The 20971-nt window shown below is 47.5% G+C and overlaps 1 long non-coding RNA gene across 3 annotated transcripts in view; it reads left to right on the top strand.

Moving 5' to 3' along the window:
* The window catches only part of LOC132431936 (uncharacterized), an 80064-nt gene that overhangs the window by 57748 nt on the left and 1345 nt on the right, over window positions 1-20971 (top strand). Inside the window, exons 2-6 of one of the 3 annotated variants that reach the window (XR_009520818.1) lie at window positions 1099-1161; window positions 2441-2626; window positions 15823-16077; window positions 16920-17008; window positions 19617-19899. This is a non-coding gene — a long non-coding RNA (uncharacterized lncRNA). Of the gene's footprint in view, window positions 1-1098; window positions 1162-2440; window positions 2627-15822; window positions 16078-16919; window positions 17009-19616; window positions 19900-20971 lie in introns of those variants that run through there. The other 2 variants (XR_009520816.1, XR_009520817.1) reach the window with 2 other exon arrangements.

The raw sequence follows: 20971 nt of genomic DNA on the forward strand, positions 1-20971 counted from the left end.
CTACATTTTAGAGCCAGCTCTTTTCCCATTTCGTAGCAATCCATTTTGTTTTTTCAGACCTCCTAAATCTTGTCTCTTCAATATTCTTTTATTCTGTTTAACAAATAGGTATTGGTGACTGCGTATGCAAACCTCTCTGCAAAGCTTGTTGCTACCAGTGGGAAAAGATGGCAATTTCCTAAAATTGCTCTGTGCTTTATGCTCAGACCATTATGAAAGAAACATTAGGGTATTTTTTAAAAATGAGTATCTACTGTGTACAAAGCACCCTGCTGATAAGGAGAGGACTGTGTTTATCCAGAGTTACGTGCGCTATCTCTTCCAAAGATTGGGAATCCCTGAAGGAAAGGAAATGCCTTGGAAGGGAAACTGAGTTATGAAGTTTCCATTTTCGTGATTAATTCTACCCTCTCCAACCTCCCTACCCCAACCTGCCTTTTCTCATCTATAAAATGCGCACGGTCACAGTTCATTGATTTTGGTAGTCTGCTCATTGATTTGTAAACATGGATCAAAATGCCAGACCATCATTTATGCAAACTGGCCTTGCTCACAGACATAGAAACTAAAATAAATCAGACCTTGGGCCACAAGCAGTCAGCATGACCTCAGGAGGCAGAGGCTGGGTGCTCCCCACGCGCTGTCTCCCTCCCTCCTTCAATGCCAAATGGTGGCTCAACGCCCACCTGCCTTGCCAGCTTGATCTCCTCAACGCCAGAAGATCCTAGCCCTCCCTCCATCCCCAAAGGTTCAGTTATCTGCAGAATGTACCTGTCTAGACAGTATCAGCTCTTGAATGTTAAAGATTCCATTCTAGTTCCCAGTACCAGGGAAAAGGCCTGTGCACTTCCACAGTCCAGAATGTTTCAAGCGTAGCCTTTAAAAAAAAAAAAAGAAAGCAACATACGTTCGTTTGTAGAAGATTTGGGAAATACAGAAAAGCACAGAGAATAAAATTTGCCTTTAACCATGTTTTCTAGTTGTTGTTATGCTTATATATCAGTCCAAGCCACCTTTAAGAATGTATTTGTAGAGCAAATGTATTTGTAGAGCAAAATCTGGTAGTTTTAATACTGTTGTTTCTGTTTTTTCTTTAAGATTGCCGGAGACTGTCCGTGAAATCGTCTTCATCCTTTGCGCTACCCTCTGACCTGCTCTAGTGTAAGACCATTCTTGGTGGGCGGGAGCAGAGGGGACAGTTAAAACCCTAAATACCGTACGGCAGTCCTTTCCCAGTTATTTGGGGTCATGTAAGACACTTCCAGGAAATGCAATTCCCCGGTTTTATTTTAGGTTTTTGGCGGGGGTGGTGTGTGTGGAGAAGAATGCCAGGACGGTACAGGAGTATTTCTTAATCCAGAGGACAAGCCTCAGGGACATGTCAGAAACACAGACTCCCGGGCCCCACCCCAGAACTACTGGTTGAGAATCTGCATTTTCACGAGATTCCCAGCTGTTTCCAAACTGTGCCTCTGAACTTTGAGAAGCAGTGACCTGTGCAACCCCTTTCTGGCCTTCCTCAGGTGGTATTGATTGTCAGGATTTGTATGTAACGTTCACACCTCCTTGATGTTGAAACTAGCAATAAAAATCCCACCTCCAAGGGAGTAAACACCTTTTGCTAAGGCCACAGCCCACATTCTTCTGGGAAAACTCCAAGTGTGTTGCCTTCTCAATGCCCTGGAGAGTTGCGGAGTGCTCCAAATGGAAATCGAAGGAGGCGGCCAACCTTTTATTTTGCCCTCCCCTCAAAGTCCATTCCAGGGGCAGAGCTGTCACGGTAACTCATTCACCCAGGGGGGCAAGAGAGATTCAGGCCAGCGCTCTGTAAATTCTGTTGGAAAAAAATCCACTGTACCCCGCCTTCCCCTCTGCACACCACAGCTGCCCTATTTTCGGCCTCCACTGGTTCCTTTAACCTTGGTGCATCCACCAGGGGGCCCCAGGAGGCACAGGCAGGGCCCAGGGATCGTGACGACCCTAATCAGGCCGACTGGGATCAAGGACTTTGAGTGCAATGCTGCTGATAGAGGGAGAAGAAGAAACGACAAAAGCCCAAACAGTCGTGTCTGTCTGCGTCACCAGACACAACCACGTGTGTGCATCAGGATGTGTGTCAGCCCAGCCTGGGCAAAGCCCCCATGTGGCTGCTTCCATTAGGTCTCTGCCTGACATCCCCAACCAGGAAGGTGTTCCCAGGTGGCCGTCTGAGCAGCATCCCCGCTGCCCCAGGACTACCTGCACCCAAGTGAAGTGTCATTCTTCTCTCTCCTCACAGACATGAAAGGTGTCACGAAGCCTTTGTGCCCGGGCACTGCAGTTCCCTCTGGGTTCTGGCATCGGGTTCTCCTCTACCTGTTCAGCAGCATCAGACAATCTCGCTGGCACCCGGGCCTGGCCTTGGCTATAACGCTCTCATCTGGCGTCTCTCCTCTCCCAGGGTTGGCTTCCTAAGCTCTGGTGTCAGATCTGCAAATCCTTCCGTGGGAGCACATGGGACACTTAGGATGAAGGATGGTTAGGAATGGCTTCTTCCTGAGCTTATAAATATCACCTGATCCATCCTGGCAACACCTGGTTTATAAAGCAAGCAACTACAGTGGTCATCTTCTTTCCAGAGGTTATGGTACGTAAAGGGTCGAAAACTCAGGCCCTGATGCTGCAGAGGCCTGCACTCAAATCCTGGCTTCCCATCACTAGCTGGGTGATTCAGCTCTAAAATGGGGATCCCAAGACCTCACACGAGGATTAAATGAGATGCTGGATGGAAAGCACTTAGCACAGTGCCTGGCAATTACTGAGTGCTCAGTGAAAGGTAGCTGTCGTTGTTGTTGTTACTATTACCTAAAAGGGACAGCAAGTCAGGCCAGATAACCCAATGAGTCTGTGCTGTAACCCACAAGGCCTGGGTTTCCATTCTGGATCTGCCTAGAATCACTCTTGTGTGCCTCAGTTTCCTCATCTGTAAGATGGGGATGACGCAGTCTGGTGTTCTGATCTTGCTGTAGCTAAGGCTTATCCATGCGAATTGTGTGCCAGGCGCTGTTGTAAGTGCTTCTCGTGTTAATTCTTTTGATTCTCGGCACATCCCTCTTTGACAGACGAGGAGACCACGGCAAAGAGGTCCCGTGCCCAGGGTCAAGCAACTGGTAACAAATGGAGCTGAGATTCCAACCCAGGCGGTCTGGCCCCAGAGCCTGCATTTCTACCTTTCTTACTGTGGGGAATCAAATGATATATTGATTATGGAAGTGCTTTGGGCGTGGGAAGTATGATACAAACACGAGATTAATTCAAGTCTCTCGGTGTTTGGTCTTCATCTGGAATCCTTACTCTTTCCTGGCAGGGCATAGAGTTGGGGGCTACTTGAGGTTTTCCTGAAGCCTTTTTATCACTGGATGTTATGAGTTGAATTATGTCCTTCTCAAAAAATATATGTATGGAAGTTCTAGCCCCTAGTACGTCAGAATATGACCATGTTTGCAAATAGAGTCTTGACAGAGGTCATCAAGTTAAAATGAGTTGATTAGGATGAGCCCTAATCAATATGCCTGGTGTCCTTATAAGAAGGGAAAATTTGAGCACAGACGTGCACAGAGGGACGGCCACGTGAGGTCACGGGAGAACGCCACGTGCAGATGGAGGACCGGAGTGATTATCCCCAAGTCAAGGATCACTGAGGCCACCAGAAGCTAGGAGAGAGGCATAGAAAAGATCCTTCGGTGGCTGTAGAGGGAGCGTGGCCCTGCCAGCACCTTGATCTTAAACTCCTAGCCTCCAGAATTGTGAAGTGACAATTTTCTGTTGTTCTAAACCATCCGGTCTGTGGTACTTTGTATGGCAGCCCTAGGAGACAAATAACACTAAGATCAAGGGGGAGGAGGTGAGGCGAGAATGGAGATGAATGGGAAAGTCAAGGCTGACGATGGGTGACGAGAGGCTGCTGAGAGGGGCTCGACACTCCCACGTGTGCCTGTGTGTGTGTGAGCACAGGCGTGTGTACGCCTTGACTGTGAAATCTGATCTGTGGGCTCACCAAGCCTGCAGAACTTTCCTCTACAAGATCACAGGTGAGGCAAAGCAAACATTAAATCTATTCCATCTCCACTGAAGCAGGTAGGAAGAGGAGTCTTCTCTGGGAGAGCATTTCATCGAATCCCACCCCTTTGTTCTGCAGTGGAGGATGTGAGAAGTGGGGAGCTGGGTTCCCAAGACCCTTTCAGCGGTGAACAGCAGCAGTGGGGTCAGAGCCAGTGTCGCTCTGCGCGTTGTGCTGCACTGACCCTCAGGGCTTATTTTTGGTTGGCACAGAGGAATTCACTGTTTTGCTGTTACAAGTTACTTCATAAGATTACATTCTGGTTTGTGCGTGCGTGTGTGTGTGTGTGTGTGTGTGTTTAAAGCAAACGAAGGTTTATTTAGGGAGATACACACCCCATAGACAGTGTGGACCATCTTGGAAGACCTGGTTTTTGTGGGTTTTTTAATGAAACTTTTGAATGAAATATTACAGACATACAGACATGTCATAGATCCTAAGTGGACATCTCAGTGTGTCTCCATCTGTGTAAGCAGCACCCAGACAAAGAATGAGTATATCACTCGCACCCCGAAGCCCTCCTGCCCCTCCCAGGCACTAACGCCAACAAAGGAACCACTATCCCGAGTTCTAGCAACACAGATGGATTTGCCTGTTTTCGAGCTGATATGAATGGGATTCACAGGCCTCCTTTGTGTCTGCTTTCTTTCTCTCTACCTTATGTTTGTGAGGTTTCTCTGCATCTCGCATATGGAGCAGTTCATTCTCACTGCCAGAGAGTAATTCATGCTTCTTGTCTTTTGAATCAAATCAAGAGGTGCACAGAGAGAGAAGTGTCCTGAAATAATTCAAACTGGTCCTTTAAGAAAAAAGTTAAAGCCATCCAATTGCTGAAACAACAGCAAAACAAATTAATTAATCTTTACAAATTGGATCCAATTTATTGGCCATTTATTAAAAGCCACTTTCCCAGATCACTTCCAACCCACCCTTTCCTTTCCCCTTTCCCTGGATTCCCAAGGCCCAGTTGTGTCACCCTGGGCTGACCCAGTCTGGACCTAGGGGATGAGGTTGTGAGTTCACTAGCTGGGGTTTACCTGGGTGAACCCATCTTGACCCCAGAGTAACTGGGAGCCTAGACTGTTACTGAGTGCACCGTGGCCGAGAGTCACTCCCACAGCTTGCTGAGGCTCTGGCCTGCTCCCAAGAGCAGCTTGGCTGGAAAGGGGCGGCACCCCCTTCCCTCCTCGGTCCACGCCAGACCACAGTTGGCCCGATTTCTTTATGCTGACAAGCCTTACTGGGGTCTTCCCTTTTGCTGGTAGCAATGACCTAATCCCAAAATGCAATTTTCAGGGAGCCCCAATGCAAATCAGCGGGACTGCCGTCCTGAGCCTGAGTCCATATATGGTGCAATCTCTCAACCGGGACAGGGATAGTGCTGAGTGCAGTGCAGCACAGCTGATTCTCCAGCTGGCCCTCTCCCTCCCTAAGCTGTGCCTGCCCACTCCAGTTTCCAGTGATGTCAGCGCTGTACCCATAAGGAAACCTTAAGGCAGTCCCAGCGCAGCACTTCTTTGTGCCTTTGGGAGGAGCAATCTAGTTGTTACTTCTTTTTAGGCTCCCCAGTTCCTGGGGGGGGGGGGTGCTGTACTTTCTGGAATGTGATAGAATAACAAGATGACTGGTGCTTTTTATTCAGTACTGCTCTGGCTGTGGGTGTAGTCGGAGAGAGGACAGTTGCTCAAACCCAGTTGCCAGGACTGTTTTGAACTGGAAGCAGTCACAAGGCCCCACCCTGGCACTGGGCAGAGATCAGTTTTCACAGACCTTAGTTGGAGCCTTGGCTGTTCTTTGGTCTCCACCCTCAGCTAATTTTTATTTGTTTGGCCTTCTGTGTGAGCGGTGGAACTAAGGCATTCTCAGACATGGGAAAGAATGCTGAAGTCTGGTTACCAGCTCTGTTCCAAACTCATTAGTGGATGAGCATGTTCTTTTTATTAGCATACCCACCACCATCCTAGAACCAATTAAAAGCAAAGCCTCGGACTAGACTCCAGCAGTGGCACGCTGGAGCCGGCTCTAACCAGTTAGGAACCTAATTGTTAAGTTTCCAGGAAACTTGCAAGCCGATTGTTAAACACAACAATTTTAAAGATTAAGTTACATAAAATTAAAATAGAAGCAACAGGATTTAAAACAAAGGTAATAAATGATCAAAACTCATTCACTTCCTAATGATTTTTACTACATTTTGCTGTTATCTGTGCTCTCTTTTTTAAAGCTATTAATTTTTTAAAATTTATTTATTTATTTTTGGCTGCGTTGGGTCTTTGTTGCTGCGCGTGGGCTTTCTCTAGTTGCAGCGAGCGGGGTCTACTCTTTGTTGCGGTGCGCGGGCTTCTCATTGCAGTGGCTTCTCTTGTTGTGGAGCACGGGCTCTAGGTGTGCGGGGTTCAGTAGTTGTGGCACACAGGCTCAGTAGTTGTGGCGCACGGGCTTAGTTGCTCCATGGCATGTGGGATCTTCCCGGACCAGGGCTTGAACCATGTTCCCTGCATTGGCAGGCAGATTCTTAACCACTGCGCCACCAGGGAAGTCCCTATCTGTGCACTTGAGGTTACTCACATCTGTTGTATATCTGTACGGTGGAAACATCCTATAACACTGTGCACTGTTCACTCTTCCCAGCCCCTGGTTCAGTAAGGTCACATTGGGACATTGAAATCAGCCACTATGGGGTACTTACCCCATAGAAAACACTACAAATCAGGGCTCCCACCTCCAACCCCCAAGCCAGTTTTTGACCTTGACCTGCACACCACTGACTCTGGGGGTCAATAAGGGATGACTCACTCCTTGCCCTCAGGGTGTTTATAATACATGGAAGGGGATAAGTCCTTCATGACTTGAGTTGGGCAGTGTCTTCTCTAAAATGTCAAATGGGGGAGTCAGAGGACATGGACATTGAAGTCAGAGAGACCTACATCAGCATCCCAGTTCTGCCACTTGCTGGCCACATCCCCTTAAATACGTTACCTAATGTTTTTGAATCATTTGCCAGATGGGAATAATAGCATCACAAGATGGTCGCGAGGATTTAATGGTGAAAATATGAGAGTGTTGAAAGAGCATTTCCAGTTGAGGGACCAGCATGAAGGAACAGCGTAGAAGCAGGAAAGTGGAAGGACTATTCAGAGAATGGCCAGCAGTCTAGGATGTTTGGATATTATGATACACCAGAAACATCAAAGTGGGAAGAGCACAGGTAGGATGTGACCCTGGAAATGCAGGATTAACAGGGAGGAAAGAGCTGAGACTCCTTGGGGCAGGGCTGGGGAGACTGAGCCACTGGGAGGGCAGCCAGCAGTCCAAGCCACCAAGTTTGAAGGATACAGCAGGTTCAGGCATAATTCAGACAATCCTCTCAACCAGGAGGTGCAGTCTAGCAGGCAGCATCAGGCACTATGGGCAGTCTGTTCCTCTAAGACGAATCCCCAGCGGTAACTGGAAATACAGGGTCCTCCTCCAGCCCTAAAGAGGGGGCCAGTAGGAGCTAGGTTAAATATGCTAGGTTGGTTCAGTGGTGCAACACTGTCATCAAAAGGCCAAGCACTCTTTTCACTCTGATATTCCCACTACTATTCTCTGTGTGTCAGCTTTTATTCTTGGTGTTGATGCCTAGTGTGGCACAATGATTGCCATAGCTCATAGCCCCTCAATCAAAGCAGGTAAGAGTGCGGCAAGCCTCAGAATCGTTATATCAGGGAGCGAAATCTTTCCCCAAGCCCCAGCAGATTTCCCCTTGTATCTCATCGGCCAGAGTGGGTCACATGCAGTAGCAGGCAGACAATGGCCTATAAAGACCCTCACACTCTTGTCCCCTGGAGGCCGTGAATTTCTTACCTTACATGACCACAGGGACTTTGTAGATTAAAGGTAGGCTCTCGGGGGCTTCCCTGGTGGCGCAGTGGTTGAGAATCTGCCTGCTAATGCAGGGGACACGGGTTCGAGCCCTGGTCTGGGAGGATCCCACATGCTGCGGAGCAACTAGGCCCGTGAGCCACAGCTACCGAGCCTGCACGTCTGGAGCCTGTGCTCCGCAACAAGAGAGGCCGAGATAGTGAGAGGCCCGCGCACCGCGATGAAGAGTGGCCCCCGCTCGCCGCAACTAGAGAAAGCCCTCGCACAGAAATGAAGACCCAACCCAGCAAAAATAAATAAATTAATTAATAAACTCCTACCCCCAACATCTTCTTTAAAAAAAAAAAAAGGTAGAGTCTTTCTCTTTTTCTTTTTCGTTTTACTTATTTATTTATTTATTTTTGGCTGCGTTGGGTCCTCGTTGCTGCATGCGGGCTTTCTCTAGTTGCAGTGCGTGGGCTTCTCATTGCGGTGGCTTCCCTTGTTGCGGAGCAGGGCTCTAGGCGCGGGCTTCGGTAGTTGTAGCGCGCAGACTCAGTAGTTGTGGCTTGCAGGCTCTAGAGCGCAGGCTCAGTAGTTGTGCCGCTTGGGCTTAGTGGCTCCGCGGCATGTGGGATCTTCCTGGACCAGGGCATGAACCCATGTCCCCTGCATTGGCAGGCGGACTCTCAACCACTGCACCACCAGGGAAGTCCCAGTCCCCACTTTTAAAAATATATTTATTTATTTAGCTGTACAGGGTCCTAGTTGCTTCGTTGCGGCAGGCGGGATCTTTAGTTGTGGCGTGCGGGTTCTTAGTTGCAGCATTTGGGATCTAGTTCCCTGACCAGGTATTGAACCCGGGCCCCCTTCACTGGGAGTGCTGAGTCTTAACCACTGGACCACCAGGGAAGTCCCAAAGGAAGACTCTTGAGATGGGGAGTTCAACATAATCACATATGGGACTTACCGGTGGTCCAGTGGTTAGGACTCAGAGCTTCCAGTGCAGGGGGCATGGGTTCAATATCTGGTCGGGAAACTAAGATCCCTCAAGCTACATGTAGTGGCCAAAAAAAAACCCCAACAAAACAAAAAAAACAAACCATAATCACATAAACCCAGCTGAGTGACGGAGATGGCTGCAGGAGGGGGATTTGTCGCTGGTTCTGAGAGTGAGGGAGCTATATGTAAGACCTGGAGAGAGGCCACGAGACACTAATAGAGGCCCCCTGCTGACAGCCAGCAACCTCACTCTTACAGCTGCAAGAAACTAAATTCTACCAATACCTAAAGAGCAAGGAAACCAGTTCTTCCCCGGAGGCTCCAGAAGGGAACTCAGCCCTGCAGACACCTTGATTTTAGCTCAGTGAGATATGTACCCGACTTCTGTCTTACACAACCATAAGATAATAAATTTGTATTGTTTTATGCTCATTTGTTACAGCAGCAAGACTAAACTAATATACATGCCCATCCCTTAAGCCAGTAAAGGCAAAGGAGACTGAGATAACTATGCCTGGCTTAATCCAGTTGGGGATTTCCCCTGGGCCTGGGTGACAGGCCACGTTCCCTGAGGGTGCAGGCAACGGTCCATAAAATCAGGAAAGAGTACCACAACCAGGGTGGGGATCAAGTAAGCTCCAGGACAGACATGCCAGTGGTTTTCAGCCTTCTGTTTTGATTGGTCTAGTCATTAAACATTTTAAGGATCACCCGTGGTTGCAACCAGAGATCCATAAAGGCCCCCAGAAATCACCCCCATTACACCAGGACCCAGGCCTGATTGGGGGAAAAAGATGCAGAGAATGGGCAAGCAGCTTCCAGAGCTCAACTCTGGAAAATGCTACTTACCATACTTCATCAAACCCGAGATGCCTTCATTTGTAAGCTACGTCGTTATTCCGTGAACCAACAAAAGAAAACAGTGCTGCCAGATAAACAACAACATGTCATCGATTGCATGATCAGTGTTAAATGAGTAAGCTGTTAAAATGAGAAAAAGGGTGCATCTTAGAATCAACCAGATAGGATGCTACAAATCTGCCACCAACAGTAATAGTTAATTCTTTTTTTTTAAATGAGACCTCTCTATTTTTATTCATTTTTACAAATTTATTTATTTATTTGTTTATTTTGGCTGCACTGGGTCTTCGTTGAGGCGTGCAGGCTTTCTCTAGTTGCGGGGCACAGGCTCTAGAGCTCGCGGGCTCCATAGTTGCGGCGCATGGGTTTAGTTGTGCTATGTGGGATCTTAGTTCCCTGACCAGGGGTCGAACCCGGGCCCCCTGCATTGGGAGCACGGAGTCTTATCCGCTGGACCACCAGGGAAGTCCCAAGAGTTAACTCTTATGATGTTGCCAGCTCAGTCAAAATTGGCAGGGGTGGTACTTATGAGTTTCTAGGGAAGATGGAGGCCAAGGTGGGAGGGTGAGAGTGTGCCTATGGTGTTCCTTGAAGCCAAGACAAAGGATGCGGGCTTCCCCCTGTAGGCAATGGGCAGTCACTGAGGGGCTTCTGGCAGGAAGGAGGGGAGTAGGACATCTCTGGTCACACGGCCCCTAGTTTCTGAAACGGTATTTACAACTCCATCTCATAGCAGAGCATGAGAGACCATTCCCCTTTTGCCCAAGAGACTTGGCCTAGAGCAACCTCTAAGCTCACCTTTGACTAGCACTGGTCACCCCTGGCACAAGTGAGGATGCATTCAAAGGATAGCTCTTTTTTAATAAGGAGTTTGGGTTTCCCCATCCTGATGTGCATGGTCTGTGTGTCCTCTGAGTTATTAGGTGATGGACAAACCCTCTTTTCCCCCACCCCAGGACTCTGGGGCCTGGAGGGGTAGGAGGGATTGCACCAGAGGCCTGGTCTGGACAGAGGGAAACATTGCAGATGGAGCCCTGAGGGGTCACCAAGCATCAGTTTTGCCACATAATCCATCCCTTTACCTGGGGTTGGCCCCGAATCCAGGAAGTTTGGAGATCTTTCTGACTACCGTTATTTTATTTTAACTTTTTATTTCATATTGGAGTATAGTTGATTAACAATCTTGTGATAGTCTGAGGTGTACAGCAAAGTGATTCAGTCATACATATACATGTATCTATTCTTTTTCAAATTCTTTTCCCATTTAGGTTGTTAAATAATATTGAGCAGAGTTCCCTGTGCTATACCTGACTACCTTTATAATTAGGAAAAAAAAAAAAATCACAGCGTTACCACCTGAAAGTGCCCCAAGAAATCACCTCATTCTCTTAATTTTTCTGATTGGGAAAGAGTGCAGCTGGCCTGAGGTCACCCACCTGCAGAGTGGCAGAACCAGGCTGGAATCCAAATCTCCTGCCACCCCCAGGGCACGTCTGGAGAGGCAGGGATGGGGACAGGAGTGCCATCCCCAGGCACACCCTGCTCTGCCTCCTACTGGCCTGGGGCCTTGGGCCTGTTACTTAATATCTCTGGGCTTCTATTTCCTTGTATGCAAGTTGGGGCTACCAGCAGTACCTGTAGCCGAGGTTGTTGTGAGGATTAAGTTTAGAAGTTCGTGAGAGGGCAGAGACAATTGCCTGCCAGCTAGTAATTGCTCCACCCAGAGCGATCGCTGTTGCTGTTATTCTTCTGTGCTATCTCAGGCCGCCTCCATCACTTAACTCCTGCTATCAAACTGGAGGTCTGAACTTTGAGACTTTGGAACTGAGGCATCCGTGGAATTTGCTCCCCTTGCTAATCTGGCAAAGTCAACAAACCCTTTCCATCCAACCTGACAGGAGCCTCTTGGAGATGTTAGGTCATGGCATGGAAGAGTTTGGTGTGAGGGCCCAGGGAGCTGGGCGGAGGGAGAGTGGGCAGCCCCACTGGGGGAAAGAGGAGGCTTTCCAGGGGCTGGGGGAGACCAGCTGAGGGTGCAGGAGCCAACAAGCGCTGGGTGGGGCACTTGGCATGTGAACTGAGTGTGGAAGGCCAGGAAGGGGGGTGTGATTGGGCCTTCACGCTAGAAAGGAAGGGGACTGGAGTCGATGAAAAGAAGCATTTTCTGTGGCGCTCAGGAAGGGCCTCTCACTGGGGATTTCCTACCCGGGGCCGCAGGCCTTGGCCGCCTTCCCGGGGAAGGTGGCGCTGGTCATGAGGAGCTTGCACACTGCGAGGCTTCCGTCTAGGGATGGAGGGTGTCCGCTCCTGTCTCTGGCGCTGCCGGGCTCCCTGGGCCTTGTTCAGCTGGGAACAAAAGGCTCTTTGCTTGAACCGCACACTTCAGACGTCTCCATGCAAGACAGGGACACTGAGGTCCAGGCGGAAGTGGAAGAGGGGACTGGAGACGATGAATAGTGGGGAGTAGGGGAGGTCAGGGCCTCGCAGGGCGTGCCTTGGAGGCTGAGCAGAGGGGCTGTTTCCAAGGAACAGGGCTTGGCACAGGGTCTAGCGTGGCCCTAAGACCGCAGGCCAGCCCCAGACCACTGGTCATGCCGACGTGGCTGGTCCAAGGAGCTCGATGTGGTCTAAGGCGAAACCTCCTTGGAGAAAAGAATTTCAAAATTAAAAAAAAAAAAAAGAAAGCACAATCAACTCCCTTTTTCTCTTTTTCCCAACCGCAGTCAAAAAGTACTGTATCTGCTATTGAAAAATCACATCTCAGAAGCAGCACCACTTGCTGACAGCATCTGCCAAGATTTCCGATGAGGCTGATGGAAACTCGTTCCATTTTCATGCTGTATAATGAGTAGACAGAGTCCTCGCACATCTGCTCAGGCGAGATAATGATGATATTATTACTAGAAGCATTGTGCTGCAAAGAGAATCTATTTTTTTCCTCTCTCCTACCCCCTGCCTATATCTAGCCTCACTTTCTTTCCACTCTTCTCTCTTTACTGTCCTGTGTCTCTCCGCTTCTCGTGTTTATTTTCTTGCTCTCTCTCTTCCTGTTCTTTCTTTCTTTCCTCACCTCAGTGCCCCACCCAGCTTGTGGAAACCCAGGGGACAAAGTGAGGAATTCTTCTCCTATGGAGGAGGGGCCGCTGAGAAGGCGCTGGGGCCAGGGGCTGGCTGCCGAGATCAGGGGAGAGGGGTCTTGGGTCCCTCCTCCGAACCCTGGGGCCGCCTGCATTGGAGGGCCCTCTCCCACTCCCCAGCAAGAGCCCTTCTGCCCCGTCAGAGAAACCTCTGGGCTTGCCCTGTGCCCAACCTCATCAGCAAAGAATCAAGTGAGACAGCAGTGTGACCAGCTCACTTCTGCCAGAGAGACAACAGATGGAAAGGGCTTAATGTATTTAGCATCCAGGAATATTTTGCATCATAACTGGACACTTTCTGGATACGTGACTGATTTACAAAGGGATGAAATTTTCACGTTGGAATATAGTAACAAAAAATCAGAATGTGGGGGGGAGTATCAGGGTCAGGGGGAGCCTTCCTTGTGTTTCTCAGATCATTCATTCATTCATTTTTGTCAACAGTCTCTCAGCACCTATTCTGCAGTAGGGAATGAGCTGGTTGCTAAGGCACACAGATGGAAAGCTATGGTTCCCGTCTCCCAGGGCCTTAAATCTACCCCACGGCTAAGTTCTACCCAACCCAGATATATCTTTGTTCTTGAACGTGCCTCCTGTGTGGAAGCAGAATCCCCTTGGGGCCCCTTCACTATGCAATTACCTTGGGCACCAGTATAAAGATGGAGTGGTATGAATTCCCTCACGTTGATCCATTAATCCATCCGTCCATTTGCTCATCTACCTACCCATCCAACCATACACCCTTCCACCCATCCATCCATCCATCCACCCACCCTTCCACCCATCCATCCATCCATCCACCCACCCTTCCACCCATCCATCCATCTATCCACCCACCCTTCCACCCATCCATCCATCCACCCACCCTTCCACCCATCCATCCACCCACCCTTCCACCCATCCATCCATCCATCCACCCACCCTTCCACCCATCCATCCATCCATCCACCCACCCTTCCACCCATCCATCCATCCATCCACCCACCCTTCCACCCATCCATCCATCCATCCACCCACCCTTCCACCCATCCATCCATCTATCCACCCACCCTTCCACCCATCCATCCACCCACCCTTCCACCCATCCATCCATCCATCCATCCACCCACCCCTCCACCCATCCATCCATCCATCCACCCACACTTCCACGCATCCATCATCCTTCCAAGCATGCAATAGGAGGTCAATTAACAGCTCAGTGAGGAGCGGGGCACCCCTAAACCATTATTGTGGTTGGGAGCTAGGCAAAGACACACCCAGTAGTTGCATGTAGTGTTCATGATTGACAACTCGCAAGTGAATGGTTCCTGAATCCTGGGCTGTGATGTGAGAAAGAGAGATGGGATGAATTTCAAGGACTGATTACAAAGGTTCACAGGGAGCTGCTTAAATTTAATCAAAAGAGTGTCTGCCTTTCTCCCCAGACTGGGCGAGAGCTGCTCGGGGAAGGCAGAGGCTCGTGTAAACTGTCCTTCCACAGAGTTCTTGCTATGGAGTTTTCCTCGCAGTGATGCCCACTGCATCACAGAGATGCCATTCTGATAGTTCTTGCTTTCTTCTTAAACAAACTAAGGCTAAGTTCCCCAGAGAGTTTCCATTGAAAGATGCCCCCCAAATTGGAGAACTCGGTGGAAATCAAGATCTGAAATCATTCCTTTGCTCCCCAACTGTTGTATTCCAGTATTTTCCTGGTTGCAGGAATTCTGACTGAAATGTACTCATTTCTTTTCTTTTCTTTTCTTTTTGGCCGAGCCGTGCAGCACGTGGGACCTTAGTTCCCCAACCAGGGTTCAAACCCACACCCCCTGCATTGGAAGCACGGAGTCTTAACCACTGCATCGCCAGGGAAGTCCCCTGAAATGTACTCATTTCTAATGTTAATTTGAGTTGTGTCTCTTTTTAAAAATGCCCCCTACTTCCCTTCTGAATGTCAGGTGGCACACTCATTAGTCGTCTGGAATAAGTCTGTCTCCAGCTGAATGAGACTTGGAAAGAGGAAATAGGGGGCAGTGGTTAGAGCCCTGAGTGGTCAGGAGTCCTGGTTCCCATGTCTTACTCTGCCACTGAGTCACTTGCTGCCACTGGACAAGCGACTTGGTTTTTCGGAGTTACCGCCTAACTGCCGAAAGTGAGTGAGTGTGGCAAGCAGGCATTTTGTACTCTGTTACTGTTGTCTTACTGCTTTACATTTTAAACAAAAATAAGGGCTGCCGGTGGTCACAAAGAATGACAGAATTAAAGTAACAAGTTCTGTTTCTTCATCTATAAAATCACTGTTATCATTGTTTGTTTCCAATTTGTGGTTCAAACCCAAGCTTCTGTCACAATGGAGACCTGGCTGTGCTGGAAACAAGCTAGGCTGATTCCAGATGGGTATGAACTTACTGGAAACAAATATGTGCATCTGAGACCCTGTGTATTAGGAGTCGGCTGTATATATGAGAGTTACTAGAATTAACTTTCATGTAGGATGCAGTGTTTATTAAAAGATAAATAGTAAAAATGGGCAAGGTCGAAATTTACATACATATTATTAAAACTCAACAGCAACAACAATTGTTTAGAATTTAGACCAAAAGATTTGGGGAAGTATTTTTACCTCTAACATTGTTTAGAATTGCCATGGTGGTAATTAAAAAACAAAGAATTTTAGTCACTTTTGTCATTTAAAATTTGTTTCTAACTTTGAAATAATTTTGGATTTACGTGAAAGTTGCAAAAATATTATGGAGAGTCCTCATAAACCTTTCACTCAGCTTCTGTAACCGTGGTACATTTTTCAAAACACAGAAATTAACATTGGTACCATACTATTAACCAAACTACAGACTTTGTTGGGATTTCAGCCATGTTTTCACTAATGTCCTTTTTCTGTTCCAGGGTTAAATCCAGGATACCACATTGCCTTCAGAGGTTTATCATTGTTTTAAAATTCTTTATAGATCATGCAACGCCTTCATGCGTGCCCCCAGGGCTGACTGCTTCCACTGCCCTGACCTTAGTATACCACTGATTCCACTAAACCACTGTGGTATCAGAGGCAAGAATGTGATATGATATGCTGGACCTTCGGAGCACCAACACTACACTTTGTCAAGCTGGAGCTCCATCAGCGAGACACTTCAACAGTGACTGGTAGGTGTGTGACATTTGCAAAGCTCATGTGTCTACTGTACGGAAACCAGAAAGCAAGACTCATTTTGGGCAAGAGTGCCATGAGTCCCTTGAGGAAAAGAGGTGAAAATATATAGAGTAAAAAGCCCTGACAAAAATTATGGTGCAGATGCTTTTGGATACCTGCTCCATACTAGGTCCCCACCTTTTTTCTTGCCAGGACCTAGTCAGGATCTTCAAAGCAGGCTGAAAGTCTCCTCAGCTCCTCTGAGGATGCCTTCCTGGTAAGGTTAATCTAGTCATGTCAGTTCCACTCACCTTGCCAATGACTGGTTTAGGAATGGGCATGTGATGCATTTCTGGCCAATGAGGCATGAGGGGAAAGTCTGGGATTTCTGGGAAAGTTTTCTTCACTCTTCAAAATGCCCCCCTCTTTCTTGTCTGAATTTTGGGTCTTGTTGTATGAAAGATAGAATGCCTGGGGCTGTTGCAGCCCCTTTGAAACCATGAGGGACAAGTCTGAGACAAAAGCAAACACAGAGTGGCAAAATGGCAGGACAGTGAGAATCCAGGTTTGGATGAATCACTTACCCCTGGGAATGAACTAATTCAGGACTTCTTGTTATACGAGAAAAGACATTTTCCATTTCCTGGGGTTAGTGGTCACTCTTATACCGGCCATGGCAACAGCATCTCTCTTTCAATCGTTTATTCACTAAAACAACACTCAGTGAGAACACACCACGTGGGATTATTGTGTTTGGTGCTGATGGAATATGAGAGCGAATGGCTAGATGCCTGCCCTAAAAGATGACACCATCCAAAGGGTGTGTAAAACTCATAGACAAATCCACTGATTGCAGGAGAACTTGCTGCTACCTGAGAGGTGTGCGCAGGTGCTATGTGACGCCTCCAGCCTAAGTGCCCTGAAGACAGCTTTGTGAAGGAAGAGGTACACACCCTTTATCTTCAAGGATAGTTACCTTTATAGGCAAAGGGACATAGCACAAGGGCCTTGTGAGAGGAACAAAGACACAGAGATTGGAAACTGCAGGGTCTGTTCTGGAAAGAGGGGCTACTCCAATCTAGTTAAGCACTGGTGTTTCAGAATTATCAGCTGCCATGATGGGACAGGTGGGGAGAGACAAATGGTGCTCACTTGATCAGTGCCATGCTCTAGGAAGCCTGAAAGGCTCCAGTTTGGGTGGGCAGAGGGGACCCTGTGCTGGTCTCTAGTCTGAGTCCTGTTTCAGCTACCTGCTAATTATGTGGCCCTTTGTCTTTCATGAGTCTCAGAACAGCTATAAGAAGGGGCTGGTAATCACTGTCTTTCCTCCCTCACAGGGTAACTGTAAAGCACAATATAAACATGAAAGGTTATTATCTCCTCCACGTCCAGACCTAACTATAGATTCACCCATCTTAGGTTGTTGCCCCAGCCTCAGAGGAGTGACCCTCAGGCCTCCTCCTTGGTTTCATCCATGATCTCCCATATTTCTAGTATTTTAAGTATTTCCCTCTCTCTCTCCTGAGTGTTTTTTCTCTGTCTCCAAATATGCTCTGATCTTAAAAAATAAAGATCCTTCCTTGGATCTTCTGTATCTCCTAAGACACTATCCATTTCCCTTGTTCTCACCAAACTTCTTAAAAGAATAGACTATTTTCTCACCTTTTCTCATCTTCTACCCACTGTTAACTATGCCTCCTCCAATGTCCAATTAAGAGTGGGCCCTCAGAACTCTCCTACAGTGTTGGTGGGAATGTAAATTGATACAGCCACTGTGGAGAACAGTATGGAGGTTCCTTAAAAAACTAGAAATAGAGTTACCATATGATCCAGCAATCCCACTCCTGGGCATATATCTGGAGAAAAACATGGTTGGAAAGGATACATACACCCCAATGTTCATTGCAGCGCTGTTTACAATAGCCAAGACATGGAAGCAGCCTAAATGTCCATCGACAGATGAATGGATAAAGAAGATGCTGTATATACACACAATGGAATATTACTCAGTCATAGAAAAGAATGAAATAATGCCACTTGTGGCAACATGAATGGACCTAGAGATTATCATACTGAGTGAAGTAAGTCAGACAGAGAAAGACAAATATCATATAATAACACTTATATGTGGAATCTAAAAAAATGATACAAAGGAACTTCTTTACAAAACAGAAATAGACTCACAGACATAGAAACAAACTTACGGTTACTGAAGGGGAAAGGGGGAGCAGGGATATATTAGGGATGTGGGATTAACAGATACACGCTACTATATATAAAATAGATAAAAAACAAGGCCCTACTGTATGGGACAGGGAACTATATTCAATGTCGTGTAATAACCTATGATGGAAAAGAATCTGAAAAAGTATATATGTATATATATATATAACTGAATCACTTTGCTGTATACCTGAAACATTGTAAATCAACTATACTGCAATTAAAAAAAAGTTTTTTAAAAGAGTGGGCCCTCAAAGGCCATAATGCCAGCACCTAGGGGCTTCATCCTCTTATCCTGCCTGGTTTAACCTGCCCTGGTGAAATGCTTGCATTATGGCTTCCTCAACCCGCCCCCCTTTCCTTTTCCTTCTCCCCCCTTCTCGGAGTTGGGGGGTCCCTCAGATTCTGCTGACCTCGGGCTTTTCCTCACTCAGCACACTCTGCTGGGAACACTTAGTTAACCTCATGGCTTCCACAGTCCTCTTGCAGATGAAGCACAAATACCTTTAACTCTGACTTTCTCTCCCTTAATCCAGTCCAATGGTTTCCAACTGACCTGTCAAAGCATCGATTTGAACATCCTGAGACTCCTCAGGCTCAGCTTGTGCAAAGCTGAGGCCAGCTTCTCCTCGCTTGTGACTGTTCTTTCTCTGTTGTTCCATATACGTGTTTTTTTTTTTTTAATTTTATTTATTTATTTATTTATGGCTGTGTTGGGTCTTCATTGCCGCACGTGAGCTTTTTCTAGTTGTGGAGAGCAGGGGCTACCCTTTGTGTGGTGCGCGGGCTTCTCATTGCGGTGGCTTCTCTTGTTGCGGAGCACGGGCTCTAGGCACGAGGGCTTCAGTAGTTGTGGCTTGCGGGCTGTAGAGCGCAGGCTCAGTAGCTGTGGCGCACGGGCTTAGTTGCCCCATGGCATGTGGGATCTTCCCAGACCAGGGCTCGAACCCACGTCTCCTGCATTGGCAGGCAGATTCTTAACCGCTGTGCCACCAGGGAACTCCCCATATATGTTTTTTAATGGTCCCACCATCATTTATGTCATTGTAGCCTAAAGATTTGACTCCTCCAACTCCTATACATCATATATTAAAGCAATCACCAAATCCAATTAATTAACCCGTACAATTGTCCCTGAAATAATTCACCTCTCTTTTATTCTTATCGCCACTATTCTTTGAGAAGGGGTTTGTTTTGTTTTGCTTTGTTTTTAACTGGGCTGTTCTAATAGTTTCTCAAGTGGTCTTCCTGATACCACTCTTTTTACCTTTTTTTTTCCTGCGGTACGCGGGCCTCTCACTGTTGTGGCCTCTCCCGTTGCGGAGCACAGGCTCTGGACGCGCAGGCTCAGCGGCCATGGCTCACGGGCCCAGCTGCTCCGCGGCATGTGGGATCTTCCCGGACCGGGGCACGAACCAGCGTCCCCTGCATCGGCAGGTGGACTCTCAACCACTGCGCCACCAGGGAAGCCCAAGATACCACTCTTTTTAAATCAAAACAATCTTTCACATTCCTGATGGTTCTCTCTTTAAAGACAGATTTGGTCCTGCTTAAAAAATTCCCATTGTTTGCAGAATAAAGTCACAATTCTTTAAAAAAATTTTTTCAGCTTTATTGAGGTATAATTGACAAATAAAATTGTAAGGTATTTATGATACACTGAAAGTCACAGTTCTTTATTATGGCATTTGAAACCTGTTACAACCTAGCTCCATCTTAAGCCTCCAAAATTCATCTCCCACCCTGCTCCTGCATTCTCTATCAGTAAGATCCTACCAGATAAAGGTCCAGCCCAAATGTCCTCTTCCCATTACGCCAGACAGAATTAAGTTACCTTTTCTTTGCACTCATAGGGTATGTATTTCAAGTTGTTCTTAGAGTCACCATCATCACACTGAATTGTAATGATGTCTCTGTCTCTTCTAATAGATTGTAAGCTCCAGCATACCTCTTGCTGCATAACCAGTGACAACAAGATTCAGTGACTTAAAACAGCAGATATTTATTAGCTCACAGCTGCTGTGTGTCAGGAATTCGGGAGTGGCTACCTGTCTGGCTCAGGCTAGGGGGTCTCTCATGAGGTTGCAGTCAAGAGGTCAGCAGGGCTGTGGTCATCTGAAAGCTTGACCGGGGCTGGAGGATCTGCTTCCAAAATGGCTCATGCAGAAGCCTGGCAAGTTAGCACTGGCTGTTGGCTGGAGGTCCTGGTTCCTGTCCATGTGGACCTCTCCCTAAAGCTGCTTGAGTATCCTCGCAACAGGGCAGCCCACTTTCCCCAGAGCAAGTGATCAAGACAAGAGAGAAAGGAGAAAAACAAAATGCCTTTATGACATAGTCTTGGAAGTCACACACCATAACTTATTCTATTTGTTAAAAGTGAGCCACTAAATCCAGCCCACGCTCAAGGGGAAGAGGGGAATTAATTGCTATCTCTTGAAGGTTGGAATATCAAAGAACTTGAGGACATATTTTAAAACCACCAACAGGGGTTGTCCTATCTTTGTCTTCAGTAACTAGCACAGCATCTGGCACTTAGCAGGTGCTCAGTAGATGTTTCTAATGGAAAGATGTGTTGAAGGGGGAGATACTGGAGGCAGTGTAACCATGGGTAATTTGTGTGGGCCCCGTGAAGAGTGGTGGAGGTGAGAGTTGGTGGGAGAGATTCTGAGGTAAGAATTCATGGGA

Source organism: Delphinus delphis, chromosome 10 (assembly GCF_949987515.2).
Source record: "Delphinus delphis chromosome 10, mDelDel1.2, whole genome shotgun sequence".
Classification (NCBI taxonomy): domain Eukaryota; kingdom Metazoa; phylum Chordata; class Mammalia; order Artiodactyla; family Delphinidae; genus Delphinus; species Delphinus delphis.